General features: G+C 36.0%; 1 protein-coding gene across 6 annotated transcripts in view; it reads right to left on the bottom strand.

Annotated features, from left to right (window-relative positions):
• RAPH1 (Ras association (RalGDS/AF-6) and pleckstrin homology domains 1) overlaps positions 1-14,440 on the bottom strand; it is a 102,745-nt gene that overhangs the window by 76,835 nt on the left and 11,470 nt on the right. For 2 of the 6 annotated variants that reach the window (XM_074191576.1, XM_074191578.1), the window contains exon 1: positions 1-14,439. This exon is cut by the window's left edge and continues 14,793 nt beyond it. The exons of 1 other annotated variant lie outside the window; for it this stretch is intronic. The gene's annotated coding sequence lies outside the window, so the exon portion shown is untranslated. 3 more of the 6 variants (XM_074191577.1, XM_074191579.1, XM_074191580.1) reach the window with 3 other exon arrangements.

The following is a 14,440-nucleotide window of genomic DNA, read 5'->3' as shown; positions in this document are numbered from 1 at the left end:
GTAGACTGGGAGTGTGGAGGATAAAGTTTACATTTAACAATGGAACAATAGGAGTCAATTTGCCTCCCAGGCACAGATAACCAGTTCTTACTAGACAGTATTTCTTTTATATTTCTCCTAAACATTCCCCTCTCAGACAAGTGTAAGATTACAAGTGTAAAAATTTTTTCCAATTACAACATCTCCTATGTCAATATCTCCCTGTATCACTGTTGAGGCCTGGATTGGGGATATGGGTCAGTAAGAGGATTTAAGGCAAGAAAATTATGCAGATATGGGGTAACTGGAGTTAGTTTTGCACTTAAGTGGATTTACCTGGGACCAAAATGTTGGTGCTTTTGGCTAGAAGAGTATAAAAGTGTTTTTGAGATTTGGGGGAGAGAGCTCCTAAAAGATACCTGTGAACCCCTTTGAGGGACTGCTTTTTAGCACTTTTCTTAGTGGCTTTTATTTGATGTTTTACTCTCTGGATTGATTTTAAACTGGCATGAAAATTGTTTTTGAAGATCCTGGAATATGATTTTAGTAAAAGAACTTAGTTTAAATCCTCTGACTCTGAGTGATCCACTGTACCAGATGTAGAAGGGCAACTTCTGACAAATTACCGAGCAAGAATTCCCTGGTAACAAAGGTTTAAAAATTATTGGCTAAACAAACTACTCCTACTGCTCATATATTGGAATAGGATTTCAGTATTATGAAATAAATCACACAATCTACTACCTCTACAGTGTAAGGAAAGAGAAAAATTTTCTTAACTCTTCTTTGAGTTCAAACTGGATCACTATAATTACATAGAATCTGGACTTTTTTTTACTCCATTATTTACACTGCCATAGTAGCTACTTGGTATTTACTTCTTAAATTCAGTAATGACTATTTAGCATACATGGGACCTTTCTCTTTGAATTCCTAGGGATATATGCCTAGCAGTAGAATAATATCTGGGCTTAAGGTTTGGACATTTCATTCACCTTTTGATATTATTCCAATTTCCTTTCCAAAATACATGGAGCAATTCATAGAATGTGGCATTTCTTACAGCACTTAGAGAATCCCATATTCTTATGTACCATCCACCACCCATTTAACCATTTCCCAACTGAGGAGTATCATCTTTGTTTTTAGTTATTACTACAAAAAATGATGTCATGAATATTTTGGTATGTCTGGGACATTTCTATCAGATGTTGACCTCCTTAGAGCATTTGCCTTAGCAGTGGGATCTCTAGATAAGATGAACAGACATTGTAATGTACGGATGGCATAATTTTCTAAACTGCTTTCATAACCAAATTATTCTATAGCATTTACTCAACAAATATGCCTCCTATATATAAGCACAATGAAGGATATGATTGCTTATAACTTAAAAAGAAGGTAACTCAACTCTATGGACATTTTTTTTTGGTGAAATATTTATCCAATCACTTTTAGACTATTGGCTAACATCCTACACCCTATATCTCTACTTCCCTTCTTGGTTAAATTTTTTAAGAAAACTTCTGCAACTTTTGACATTGCTGATACCCTTTTCTCCTGGACACTCTTTCCTCTATAAGTTTTCTTGATATTACTCTCTCCTGGTTTTTCGTCCTAAGTATCATTTGATGATGTCATCAGCTCCCATGGGTTTAATTACCATCTCTATGCAGGTGATTCCCAGGTCTATACATCTAGCTCTAATATTTCTCAAGAGCTCCAGTGCTGCATCACATCACCAACTATTACTGCCTTTCAGACTTTTCAAACTGAGTATCTTGTAGGCATCCTTAACTTAAACAACATCCAAAACAGAACTCATTAATTATATTTTCTTCCAAAACTTCCCTTTTCCCAATTTTTCTGTTACTGTCAGAGGCAACACATCCTCTCAGACATAGTCTTGAAAACTTGGTGTCCAATATGGTGCTGATACCTAAACTAGGAAAATTTAAAAGAGAAAGAAAATTATAGACCCATCTCCCTGATGAATATAGATGCAAAATTCTTACACAAAATCTTAGCAAAACGATTACAACAAGTTACCACTAGGACAATACATTATGATCAAGTAGGATTTATTCCAGGAATGCAGGGTTGGTTCAATATTAGGAAAACTGTTAGTATACTCAATTATATCAACAACAAACATATCAGAAATTATATGATCATATCAATAGATGCTGAAAAAGCTTTTGACAAAACACAGCATCCATTCCTACTAAAAACACTTAAAGAATTTAGTAATAAATAGCCTGTTCCTTAGAATAATAAGCAGTATCTATCTGAAACCATCAACAAGCATTATATGCAATGGGGATAGGCTAGAGGCATTCCCAATAAGATCAGGAGTGAAACAAGGAGGCCCATTATCACCACTACTATTCGATATTATATTAGAAATGTTAGCTTCAGCAATAAGAGAAGAAAAAGAAATTGAAGGAATTAGAATTGGGAAAGAAGAGACAAAACTCTCACTCTCTTCAGATGACATGATGGTATACCTAGAGAATTCCAAAAAATGATCTAAAAAACTACTGGAAACAATTAGCAAAGTAACTTCAGACAATATAAAATACCTGGGAGTCTATTTGCCAAGGCAGACTCAAAAACTTTTTGAAAACAATTACCAAAAAACTTCTCACACAAATAAAATCAGATTTTAGTAACTAGGTAAATAGCAACTGCTCATGGATAGATCGAGTTAATATAATAAAAATGACAATTCTACCAAAACTAAACTACCTGTTTAGTGCCCTACCAATAAAAACTCCAAAAAAAATATTTAATGAGTTAGAAAAAGTTGTAAGTAAATTCATATAGAGAAATAAAAAGTCAAGAATTTCCAGGGATTCAATGAAAAAAGTGCAAAAGAAGGTGGCTTATCCCTACCAGATCTAAAATTATATTATAAAAAAATCAGTCATCAAAATTGTCTGATATTGGCTAAGAAATAGTGGTGGATCAGTGGAATAGACTAGGTGCAATAGCAGGAAATGATTATAGTAATCTACTGCTTGATAACCCAAAAGAGTCCAGTTATTGGAATAAAAACTCTCTCTTTGATAAAAACTGTTGGGAAAATTGGAAGTTAGTGTGGAAGAAACTTAGATTAGACCAACACCTCACACGCTATATCAAGATAAGAGCCAAATGGATACAGGATTCAGACATTAAAAAAAAATATTATAAGCAAACTAGAAGAACAAATAGTAGTTTACCTGTCAGATCTATGGAAAGGGAAGCAATTTATGACTAAGGAAAAGATGGAGATGATTAAAAACAAACTAGATGATTTTGATTACATTAAATTAAAAAGCTTTTGCACAGACAAAACCACTGTAACCAAGATCAAAAGAAATGTGGTAAACTGGGAAACAATCTTTACAACTAGTATTTCTGACAAAGGACTCATTTCTTAAATATACAGAGAAATGAGTCAAATCATAAAAAAAAAACCCCAAGCCATTTCCCAAATGGCAAATGGTCAAAGGATATGGGGAGGCAATATACAGATGAGGAAATCAAAGCAATCCATAGTCATTTTAAAAATTGCTCTAAATCATTACTTATTAGAGAGATGCAAATTAAAGTATCTCACACCTCTTAGACTAGCCAATATGATCAGAAAGGACAATGATCAATGTTGGAAGGGATGTGGAAAATCTGGGACACTAATACATTGTGGGTGGAGCTGTGAACTCATCCAACCTTTCTGGAGAGCAATTTGGAATTAAGCCCAAAGGACAACAAAAATATCCATGCCCTTTGATCCAGCAATATCACTACTGGGTCTATATCCTGAAGAGATGATGAAAAAGGGTAAAAACATCACTCGTACAAAAATATTCATAGCAGCCCTGTTTGTGGTGGCAAAGAATTGGAAATCAAGTAAATGTCATTCAATTAGGGAATGGTTTAACAAACTGTGGTATATGTATGTCATGGAACACTACTGTTCTATTAGAAACCAAGAGGGATGGGAATTCAGAGAAGCCTGGAGGGATTTGCACGAACTGAGGCTCAGAGAGATGGAGCAGAACCAGAAAAATACTGTACACTCTAACAGCAACATGAGGGTGATAATCAACCCTGATGGACTTGCTCATTTTATCAGTGCAACAATCAGGGACAATTTTGGGGTATCTGCAATAGAGAATACCATTTGTATTCAGAGAAAGAAATGTGGAGTTTGAACAAACACCAAGGGCTATTATTTTTAATTTAGGAAAAAACTGATATCTTATTATGTATAGTTCTGCTATCTCTTATATTTTCATTTTTCTTCCTTAAGGATATGATTTCTCTCTCATCACAATCAATGTATACCATGGAAACAAATATAAAGACTGGCAAATTGCCTTCTGTGGGGGGTTGGGGGAGGGAAGCAAGATTAGGGGGAAAAATTATAAAACTCAAAATAAATGAAATTTTAAAAATGAAAATTAAGTAAAAATCAAAACAAAACAAAAACAACAAAAAAAAGAAAACTTGGTGTCATCCATGGATCCTCACTCATATTCACCTTTCTCCCACTCACAAAAGATATCAATTTGGTGCTAATCCTCATGTCACCTCCCAGCCTTCTGATTAGTCTTTTGCCTCATCTCTTTCCTTCCATGATCTACTTAGGAAGTGATTTTCTTCAAGATAAATTTTTGACTATGTCACACCTCTAACCAATAAATGCAAATGGCTCTCTATTAAAATTGTCTCTTTTGGGAGCCAAGATGGTGACATGAAGGCAGCATTTCCCAGGAACCCCCCCCAAACTCCAAAAAAAAAAACCCAAAACAAAACAAATGATGGCTCTAGCCAAAATTTAGAGGGGCAGAACCCACAGAAAGACTGAGTGATACATTTTCCCAGTCCAAGATAACTTAGAAGTTCTGCAGGAAAGGTGTGTTTCACCAGGACCAGGGGTTGGAAAAAAAAAAGCAGAGCAGCCCAGCCCAGCCCAGCCCAGCCCAGCCCAGCCCAGCTCAGCTCAGCTCAGAAATCACAGTCAACAGCTTGAAGGGGGAGGGAGGGGAGCACTCTGCTGCACCTGGGTGAGTGTAGAGTGAGGAGCACAGGCCACAGAACCTGCAGTGAGAATCTGGAGAAAGCAGCCTGCACCCCCCAGAGACAATAAAGGATGTCTGCAGAGATTTCTCTGCTCTCCTTGGGGTAGGACTCTGCTGTTTGCCTACACTCAGATATTGTAGTTTGGGCTTCCATACTAAGATAGCAGGATCCCTCCTTATTGCCCTGGGCAGAGGGAAGTATGGGGGACCATATACAATATCAAAGCACAGGCAAGAGAGCATAAGACTTTGGAGGAATGAAGGTGCCAGTGAGGTGCCCCCCCCAAAAAAACCCCAAAACAAAACAAAAAACCGAGCCTTTAAAGTGCTGTAAATTAGTCTTGGGCTGAGGAAATGAGTAAGCAACAGAAAAAGAAGAATCTGACCACAGAGAATTACTCTAGTCCCATGGAAGATCAAAACATACTCAGATAATGACAAAATCGAAGCTTCAGTATTCAAAACCTCGGAGAGAAATAGAAAATGGGATCAGACTATGAATGAGCTCACAAAAGACTTTGAAAAGCAATTAAGGGAGATGGAGGAAAAAATGGGGAGGAAAAATGAGAATGATGCAGAAAAATCATGAAAACCAAATCAACAGCTTAGTAAAAGATATACAGAAAAAACTGAAGAAAATAATATGTTAAAAACCAATTTAGGCCTAATGGAAAAAAGCAAAACAAAAGGCAAATGAGGAGAATGCCTTAAAAAAGCAGAATTAGCCAGCTGGAAAAGGAGATTAAAAAAAAAAGCTTTCTGAAGAAAATAACTCCTTCAAATGAAGAATGGGAATAAAGGAAGCTGATGACTTTGCAAGAAATCAGGAAGAAATAACTTCCAAAATACAGCCAAAAGTTAGAAGAAAATGTGAAATATCTCACTGGAAAAACAACCAACTTCAAAAACAGATCCAGAAGAAATAATTTAAAAATTATTGGGCTATCTGAAAGCCATTACCAGGAGAAGAGGCTAGACTTCATTTTTCAAGAAATAATACAGCAAAATTGCCCTAAGATCCTAGAAGCAGAGGGTAAAACAGAAGTCGAGAGACTTCATCAGTCACCTCCTGAAAGAGATCCCAAAAGAAAACCTTCCAGGAATATTATACCCAAATCCCAAAACTCCCAAATCAAAGAGAAAATTCTAAAAGCTGCCAGAAACAGATAATTCAAATACCGAGGCTCCATAGTCAGGATTACACAGGATCTGGCAGCACCTACATTAAGGGCTTGTAGGGATTGGAATATGATATTCTAGAAGGCAAAAGATCTTGGTTTACAACTGAGAATCAACTACCCAGCAAAACTGAACATCCTCTTTCAGGGGAAAAGATGGACTTTCAATGAAACAAGGGACTTTCAAACTTTCTTATTGAAATGACCAGAGCTGAACAGAAAGTTTGATCTCCAAGTACAGGACTCTGGTGGACCAGAGAGGGAATAGAAGAGAAGGGCTAACTATGAGAAACTTCATGATATTGAACTGTTTGTATTCCTGAATGGGAAGAAGATAGTGATAACTCATATGAACTTTCTCATTTATAAGAGCTGTTAGAAGGAGAATATATATATGTACACACACACACACACACACACACACACACACATACACATATATATGTATACACACACACAGGACATAGGAAGGAGCAGGAATATAATGGTATAATATAGTAAAAAGATGGAGTCAATGGGTGATAAAGCAAAGTATTGGAAGGAAGGGAAAGGAGATGAAGGAGAAGAAGTTAAGAAATTTCACATAAGAGTCAAGAAAAAGCTTTTTCAATGGAGTGGAAAGTGGCTAGGCAAGGAATGAGTGAGCCTTCATTCTCATCAGAAATGGCTCAGAGAGGAAATAACATAAACTTAATAGGGTGAGGAAATCTATCTTACCCTAGAGAGAAAAATAAGAAAGGGATAGGATAAGGGGGAATGGGGGGAGGGGAGGGGGGAATAGGTGATAGAAGAGAGGGAAGATCGGAGGAGAGGGTACTCAGATTCAACACACTTTTGGACAGTGCCAGGATGAAAGGGGAGAGAGAGAGAGAGAGAGAGAGAGAGAGAGAGAGAGAGAGAGAGAGAGAGAATAGAATAAATGAGAGTGAGGAGAAATGGAGTGGAGGGAAATACAGCTAGTAATAGCAACTGTTGGAAAAATATTGAAGCAACTTTTCTGGTGGACTTATGATAAACAAAGCAACTCACCCCAGAGAGAGAGAGACATTGAAATCCTAACACAGACTGAAGAACATTTTTTTCTCTCTCTCTGTATTCTTGGTTTCCCATCTTCTGGGGGGGGGGGGGGTTCATGTTTACTCTTATAACACATTCAATTTACATCAATGTATGGCATGGAAACAATGTAGAGACTATCAGACAGCCTTCTGTGGGAGGGAAGGGGGAGGGGAAAAATTGAAGAATTTAGAGCCTTGTAAAAAATGATGGATACATATTACTATTGTATATAATAGGAAAAAAAATAAAATGTTAAAATGTTAAAAAAATTGTTTCTTTCCCAATCTGGCTCCTTTTTATCTTTTACGTCTTCTTAAATTTTATTTCCCCCTCCACAGATCCAGGGACCCTCTTCTTGTTCTTCTTCACATATCTATGAAATTCCTAACATAATGCTCCTGATTCTATATATTTACCATGCCTGGATTATTCTCCCTCCTTAAGCTCTGGCTTCTTTCAAGACTTAACTCCATATCCAGCCTTTTATAGGAATTTCTGGTTCTCTTCACTGTTAGTACTCTGATTATATTCAATTTGTATATCTCTTGCATATACACAGTTATTTGCATGCTGTAGTTATCATTTGAATGTGAGCCCCTTGAAAATAAGGATCATATTTTTGTCTTTCTTTGTATCCTCAATTTTTAGTACATTAACAAATGTTAATTATCACAAATATAAAGTAGATAAAATAATGTAATTTATATAAATTGTTTATATGTTTAGACATTTACAAAGATAGAAACAATCTCTTCTTTACAGCCTGAAGCACACAGTATTCTATATATCACAATTATTCTGATATGTACACAGATATCTCATTTGGTATCAATAAAACAGGTGTCTCAAATAAAATCTCGACTGTGGCTCATTTTATATGAGTTAATTTCAACATTAGCTATGGGGTTAATAGCACCCAGACATTAAAATAGCATTCCGGCTCAGAAAGTTCTATTTCTGCAAGGTTTACAAAGTAAGGATCTCTCTCTCTCTCTCTCTCTCTCTCTCTCTCTCTCTCTCTCTCTCTCTCTCATTACTAAGCCAGGAATTCTCATACACTGTTACTATGTGAGTTTGCACTTCCCCCCCCAAACTTCTTTCTCTGTCATGAAATTATTTGGACAGCACAAATTCATAGACCAAACTTCTTAATCTTTATCTGGATCCTCTTACACAACTCAAGACTACTAAATTCCTCTGTTCTGGCTCCAAGGGGTTCAAGCAACTCTAAATAAAATTTAAAAAACAAAGTTGATTTTAGTTAATATAAATTTACAATACATCAATGTCACCATAGCCTGGATTTCCATCTACCTGAAGCCCATAACCTCACCTTCTGCATGAGGCTTCTTGGCAATCTTCCCTACTGTACTGATATATAATGGATCCCTTCTCATTCCCCACAGTGACTGAACTATTCCAAACCCCTCACATCAAAATCCCAATCTCCCCATTCCCACCCTTACCTAGTGCAAGTTACTTTGCCTCCTACTTCATTAAGAAGAATCAATGACAGAAAATCCCTCAATTTCTTTCCATTCCCTAAAAATTCTTAACAATAACATTTATTCTTTCCTCCAACCTTTCAAACTTTAGGATGAAGTATCCAATCATCTTGCCAAGTCTAATTCCTCCACATGGATATTGTATTTTTTTCACTCCTTGCCTTTTTGAAATCTTTGCTTCAGCAAACATTAACTCTCTATCTCTATCATGTAGCTTCAATTTACTTCAATACAATGATATTGAAGAAAGAGCTCTGGATCTAGAATCAGAAGCCCTGGATTCAAATTCTGACTTTGCTGTGTGTGTGATTTTGGGTAAGTCCTATTTCTCTAAGCTTATTTCCTTATTTCTAATGAGTGAACTAGATAACCTCTCAAGTCTTCTTCAACACCTAAAAATCCTATAAATCCCTTCCTCTTCACTATCCCCTTCCAATATATCTTGTGTGTGATTATATAATGGTGATGTCCATACACAAAAATAATGAGGTATAGGTTTTGTTTTAGACATGCCTAGTTTGAGGTGCTCAATCCTAAAACGTTCTCTCTTGACCTTTAAGTTATCTAGCTAAGATTACATCCCTATCTTCCTGTTCATGACCAAACTTTTTGAAAAAGTTGTCCTACCTCTGATATCTCTAGCCTCTCAACCCTTAGAATTCCATCTGCACAACACTAGAGAAACTCCTTTCTTAAGTCATTAATAACTTCTAGTTGTCAAATTCAATGGCCTCATCTTGCTATTATATACCTTTAAACCATTCAATAGGCTATCTCTGTGCCCCTTTGGCAAGCACGTCAAACTAGACATACCTGGGTTCAGATCCTCAGTAAGAAACTTACTATTATTAGCTTCATGCATCACAATGGATAAGTAAATCATTTAACCTAAGTCTCAGTTTCCTCTTCTGCAAAATGGGAGTATTTCCCCTCTAATCAGTTAAATTTTTTTAATTAAAAATATGGATATATAAAGTTACTTCAGAATGATTATTCATATGAGAATTTTATGAATAAATATGAATAAGACACAGTAGGTAACAAATTTCAAATCCACAAAACTATAAAATAATTTTCTGTATGTAATGAGGGGATTAGACTAGCAAGTGGTAGTGGGAAATGAGTAAATCACACTGACTCCATCTGATGACTCAATTCTGGATCTAATTTCCCTTTTTATTCAATTATGGGTCTAGTCCAATTTCTATCCTGTGAGAAAACTTTATTTAAATGTGGGAATTATGAGAGGGCTCTGTTGTATTGTTTGAACCTAGCCTTGAGTGGCTAAGAAGTTGGACCCCTTTCTAATTTTTGCTTAGAGATCCTTAACTAATGATCTAGATTATGCTAACTAGAGATTCAGTCAGATCTGAAAATTGATGCAAGGAGTTTTCTCACAATTATACATCTCAAGTAAACCACATGTTTGATCAGAAAACTGGTCCCCAGCTAGGTGGCACAGTAGATAAGAGTAATGGCCCTGGAGTCAGGAGTACCTGAGTTCAAATCCGAATTCAGACACTTAATAATTACCTGTGTGACCTTGAGCAAGTCACTTAACCCATTGCCTTAAATGAAATTTTTTTTAAAAAATGAAGTAGCAGGAGATTCAAGAAGAATCAGTTGTGAAAAAAACAGAATATCCAAAAGAAGAAAATAGTTAACAGTATCAAATGTAGAAGACAAGTTCAAATGAAGAAAACTGGTCCCATACTAATCAATCAGTTATTGTTTCCAGATATTTGTGGGGAGTGGGATACCTCTCACTAAAATGGCAAATCAAAATATACTGTCTATTGTTTCAATAAAAACTTTTTAAAGTTAAGGCTGGACAGCCCTGATATTTATCAATAATACAGTAAACACTGCTTCACCTGATCTAGTCTTGCACCATTAGTTTTTTCAAAAGAGTGCTGTCTCAATTTCCCAGAGCCCTCTCTATCATTGTTTCTATATTCTCATGCCTTCCTCTGCCGGATACTAACATTATGTTTTATTATTTTTTCAGTTTTGCCAGATCTGACTAAATTAGACTCTGGCTGAACTAGGTCAAAGTGTCTCCTTCAACTCTAGAACACCCAGATTCACTACCTCTTGGTGGTTTCTAGAACTTTGAGAGTCTTCAATAGTCTTTTTAGTGGGGGGTGGCTAGGTGGTGCAGTGGATACAGCACTGGCCCTGGAGTCAGGAGTACCTGAGTTCAAATAAGGCCTCAGACACTTAATAATTACCTAGCTGTGTGGCCTTGGGCAAGCCACTTAACCCCATTGCCTTGAAAAAACTAAAAACAAAAAAAAAAAAACCAAAAATAGTCTTTTTTAGTTCTGGTAATGGGTCAAAGTGATGATTGCAGTGGAAGAGAATCCTGGATCAAGGACAGTGCTTGCCTAGTCTAATCAAGTTGTGACAATAAAAGAGGCTTTTCTGCCTTGGCCTCACACAGTATATATTTTTTCTTTTAAATTTATATACATATTTTATTTGTTTTCCAAATACATACAATGGTAGTTTCTATCAATCACTTCTTTTTGCAAAGTTTTGAATTTTACAATCCCCCCCCCCCCTTCCCTCCAAGGGAAGGTGATCTTGATAGTCTCACATTTGTTTCTGTGATATGCATAGATCAAAATTGAATGTGTTGAGAGTTCCATAAGGAAGAAAGAAAACATTAGGGATAGCAAAATTATACAATACATAAGACAATGTTTTGAAAATTGAAGATAATAACCTTTGATCTTCATTGAAACTTCATAGTTGCTTCTCTGGATACAGATGGCATTCTCCATCACAGATTCCCTAAAACTATCCTTGATTATTGCCCTGGGAATGAGCAAGTCCATTAAGGTAGATCATCACCCTATGTTGTTGTTAGTGTGTATAATGCTCTTCTGGTTCTTCTCATCTCACTTAGCATCAATTTATGCAAGTCTTTCCAGGCTTTTCTGAAATGCCATCCCTCATGAATTCTTACAGAATAATAGTGTTCCATCACATACATATACCACAATTTGTTCAACTATTCTCCAACTGATGGGCATCCCCTTAATTTCCAATTCTTTGCCTCTACAGAGCTGCTATGAATATTTTTGTTTATATGAGGTTTTTACCCTTTTTTTGTGATTTCTGGGATACAGACCCATTAGTAATATTGCTGGATCTAAGGGTATGCACATTTTTATTGCCCTTTGGGTATAATTCCAAATTGCTCTCCAAAAAGGTTGGATCTGCTCACCGCTCCACCAATAATGCATTAGTGTCCCAGATTTCCCATATCCTCTCCAACATTGATTATTATTCTTTCTGGTCATATTGATCACTCTGAGAGGTCACACAATATATTTCATCTAACATCCACACTATCTTGAACTAACTGTATTCCAGGTCTAGAATATATTCTTTCCTCACCTCAAAAGTTTAGTTCAAGTGCCACTTTCTATAAAAGAGGCCTTTCTAACCTCTCACTGCTAGCCACTCTCTTCACGTTGTTTTTAATTTTGTAAACAATTTGCTTGTACTTATTTTGGGTTTAATTTGTTTCTCATTATAGAATGTAAACTCCTTGAAAGCAAGGACATTTTTGCACAGTACCTGGCACAGTACAATTTAACATGTCTTTGAGCATGCACCAAGCCTAGTTCTTCAAAACTGGACTGATATTATATGCTCTCTTCTAAAAACATTACAGACTAGGGGTCCTGCAGTATCTGCAATTTTTTTTTGTCAATCATAAGACTAATCACATTTCCAGTGTTGCACAGGGCATCAACGGCAGTCCCATCAATGCCATGAAGCAAAGGGTGTGGAACCATCAAATGGGCCAATAGGAAGACATGGAACCTGGTCCCCCTTCATGGTGCATAAATGTCTCAATGAAAAACTGAAAAAGCTGCACTGAGACTACAAGCCATCAGCTATGACAGTGCATACTCTGATTTACTGTCTTGCTTTCTCATTACTGGAGGAATAATTTATAATGTCATTGCAGAACTTCCTAATGCTGAAATTATGACAAATGAAATAGATACCAGAGACCAGTGGTTTTCTTGGCATATAGAATAAATGGACAATAGATTTTAGAAGGACTTGCATCCAATTTCCTGTTTACAATGGAAAGTTTAGGCTTCATATCCTAGAATGAGCCAAGGCACCATCCAAAAGTCACTCTGGGAAGAGACCTAGGCTGGTGAACCATGAATTGTCCAATGTGAAAGGAGGCTGAGATGATTTGAGATCCAGCCTCCAAGGAAACCATCATCAAAGGGAACAGAATCAGAAAGTGAAAAATTAGGAAAAAAAGATTGAAATTTCTAAAAATTTCAGAAAGAAGAAAGTTCAAAGAACCTGAAATTCGATATGCATATAAATCAACCAGGAACAATTAAAACTTTAAATTAAAAATTAAAAAAAAAAGAAAGAAATATGGCCCTCCAATCTACTATACAAATTCAGGCATTTATAAATAAATATTGCAAAACAAAGGAAAATGAGCTAACACTTGGTGAGAAAGCAGGCCTTGTGAAATCTGAGAACATGGATCCACAACATGCTGTTTTGAGTAGTTCAAAAGAGAAATTAGAATTATAAGCAGAATTAATGGTCTGTACAACAAAAATAATGGACAGGAAAAAAAAAACATACCAATAACCTGAAATCTGTGATGGGTAAATCTCACCAAAGATTAAAGAGAGAATAACAGACTGGGAATACAAATATACCGAAGTGAAGGACAATCTAGAAGATAAGCAAAAAAAACCAGTAACGTCAAAAGAAAATACATTCACTATGCAAACAAAATATATTGATCTTGAAAACAAAAGTACTCCCAAGAAGAACAAGACAAAAAATCTTTATACCATAATTCAGGAAATAAAACAAGAGAATTGCCCAGAACTTCTAAACACAGAAAATGAAATGCCAAATTAAAGAATACACAGGTCATCTCCAGAAAAAATCCAAAATACATAGTAGTTAAATTTAATAATTCAATTCCGTAACAAGTTCAACAAGCAACAAGAGAAAGACTTCCAAAACAAAGGAAAGCGGACCCATCAGAAAACTTAAGGCAGAGATAGAATAAGAAGTTTCTAAGAGCATTGGAGCTCAGGATACATTCCAGGATGACCATTACATGAAAAATCTGAGCTTAACCATACATGGAAAAATGGAGGTATTTGATTCATTTTAAAAAGAAAACCTATCTAAAGAGATTATTTGCTTCAGGAACACTCCAACCAACAGAAATGAAAGAACAGTAAATAAATAAAGCATCTAAGGATAATCACAATCAAGAGAGACCAGTAAAAATACTTTTCTAAATGTATAGGAGACGGGTGAGAAGGCAGAATTCTATGAAAGTAACAGTGAAAAGACATTCCTGGGGCACAGTGGACAAGAGGATTGTTATCCTGCCTAGAGGTAATTGGCTCTGTGTGAGTGTGTGGAGGGGGGAGGGGAGAAGGGAAAGAGGAGAAGAGGAGAGTGCAGGAAAAATGGGATAACTAGATAAAGGAATTATTAAAGAAAAAATAACTTATTTCTCTTACTTCTAATATAGTTTAGGATTTACAAAGCACTTTTTTCAAAATTTTGTGAAGATAATTATAGTAATTCAAAATAAAAATAAGTCTGCTTCAAAGATGTAGGATAGTTT

This window comes from Macrotis lagotis, chromosome 6, assembly GCF_037893015.1.
Source record: "Macrotis lagotis isolate mMagLag1 chromosome 6, bilby.v1.9.chrom.fasta, whole genome shotgun sequence".
NCBI classification, from domain to species: Eukaryota; Metazoa; Chordata; class Mammalia; order Peramelemorphia; family Peramelidae; genus Macrotis; species Macrotis lagotis.
The sequence above is the reverse complement of the archived record's forward strand: the minus strand, read 5'-3'. Positions and strand labels throughout refer to the sequence as shown.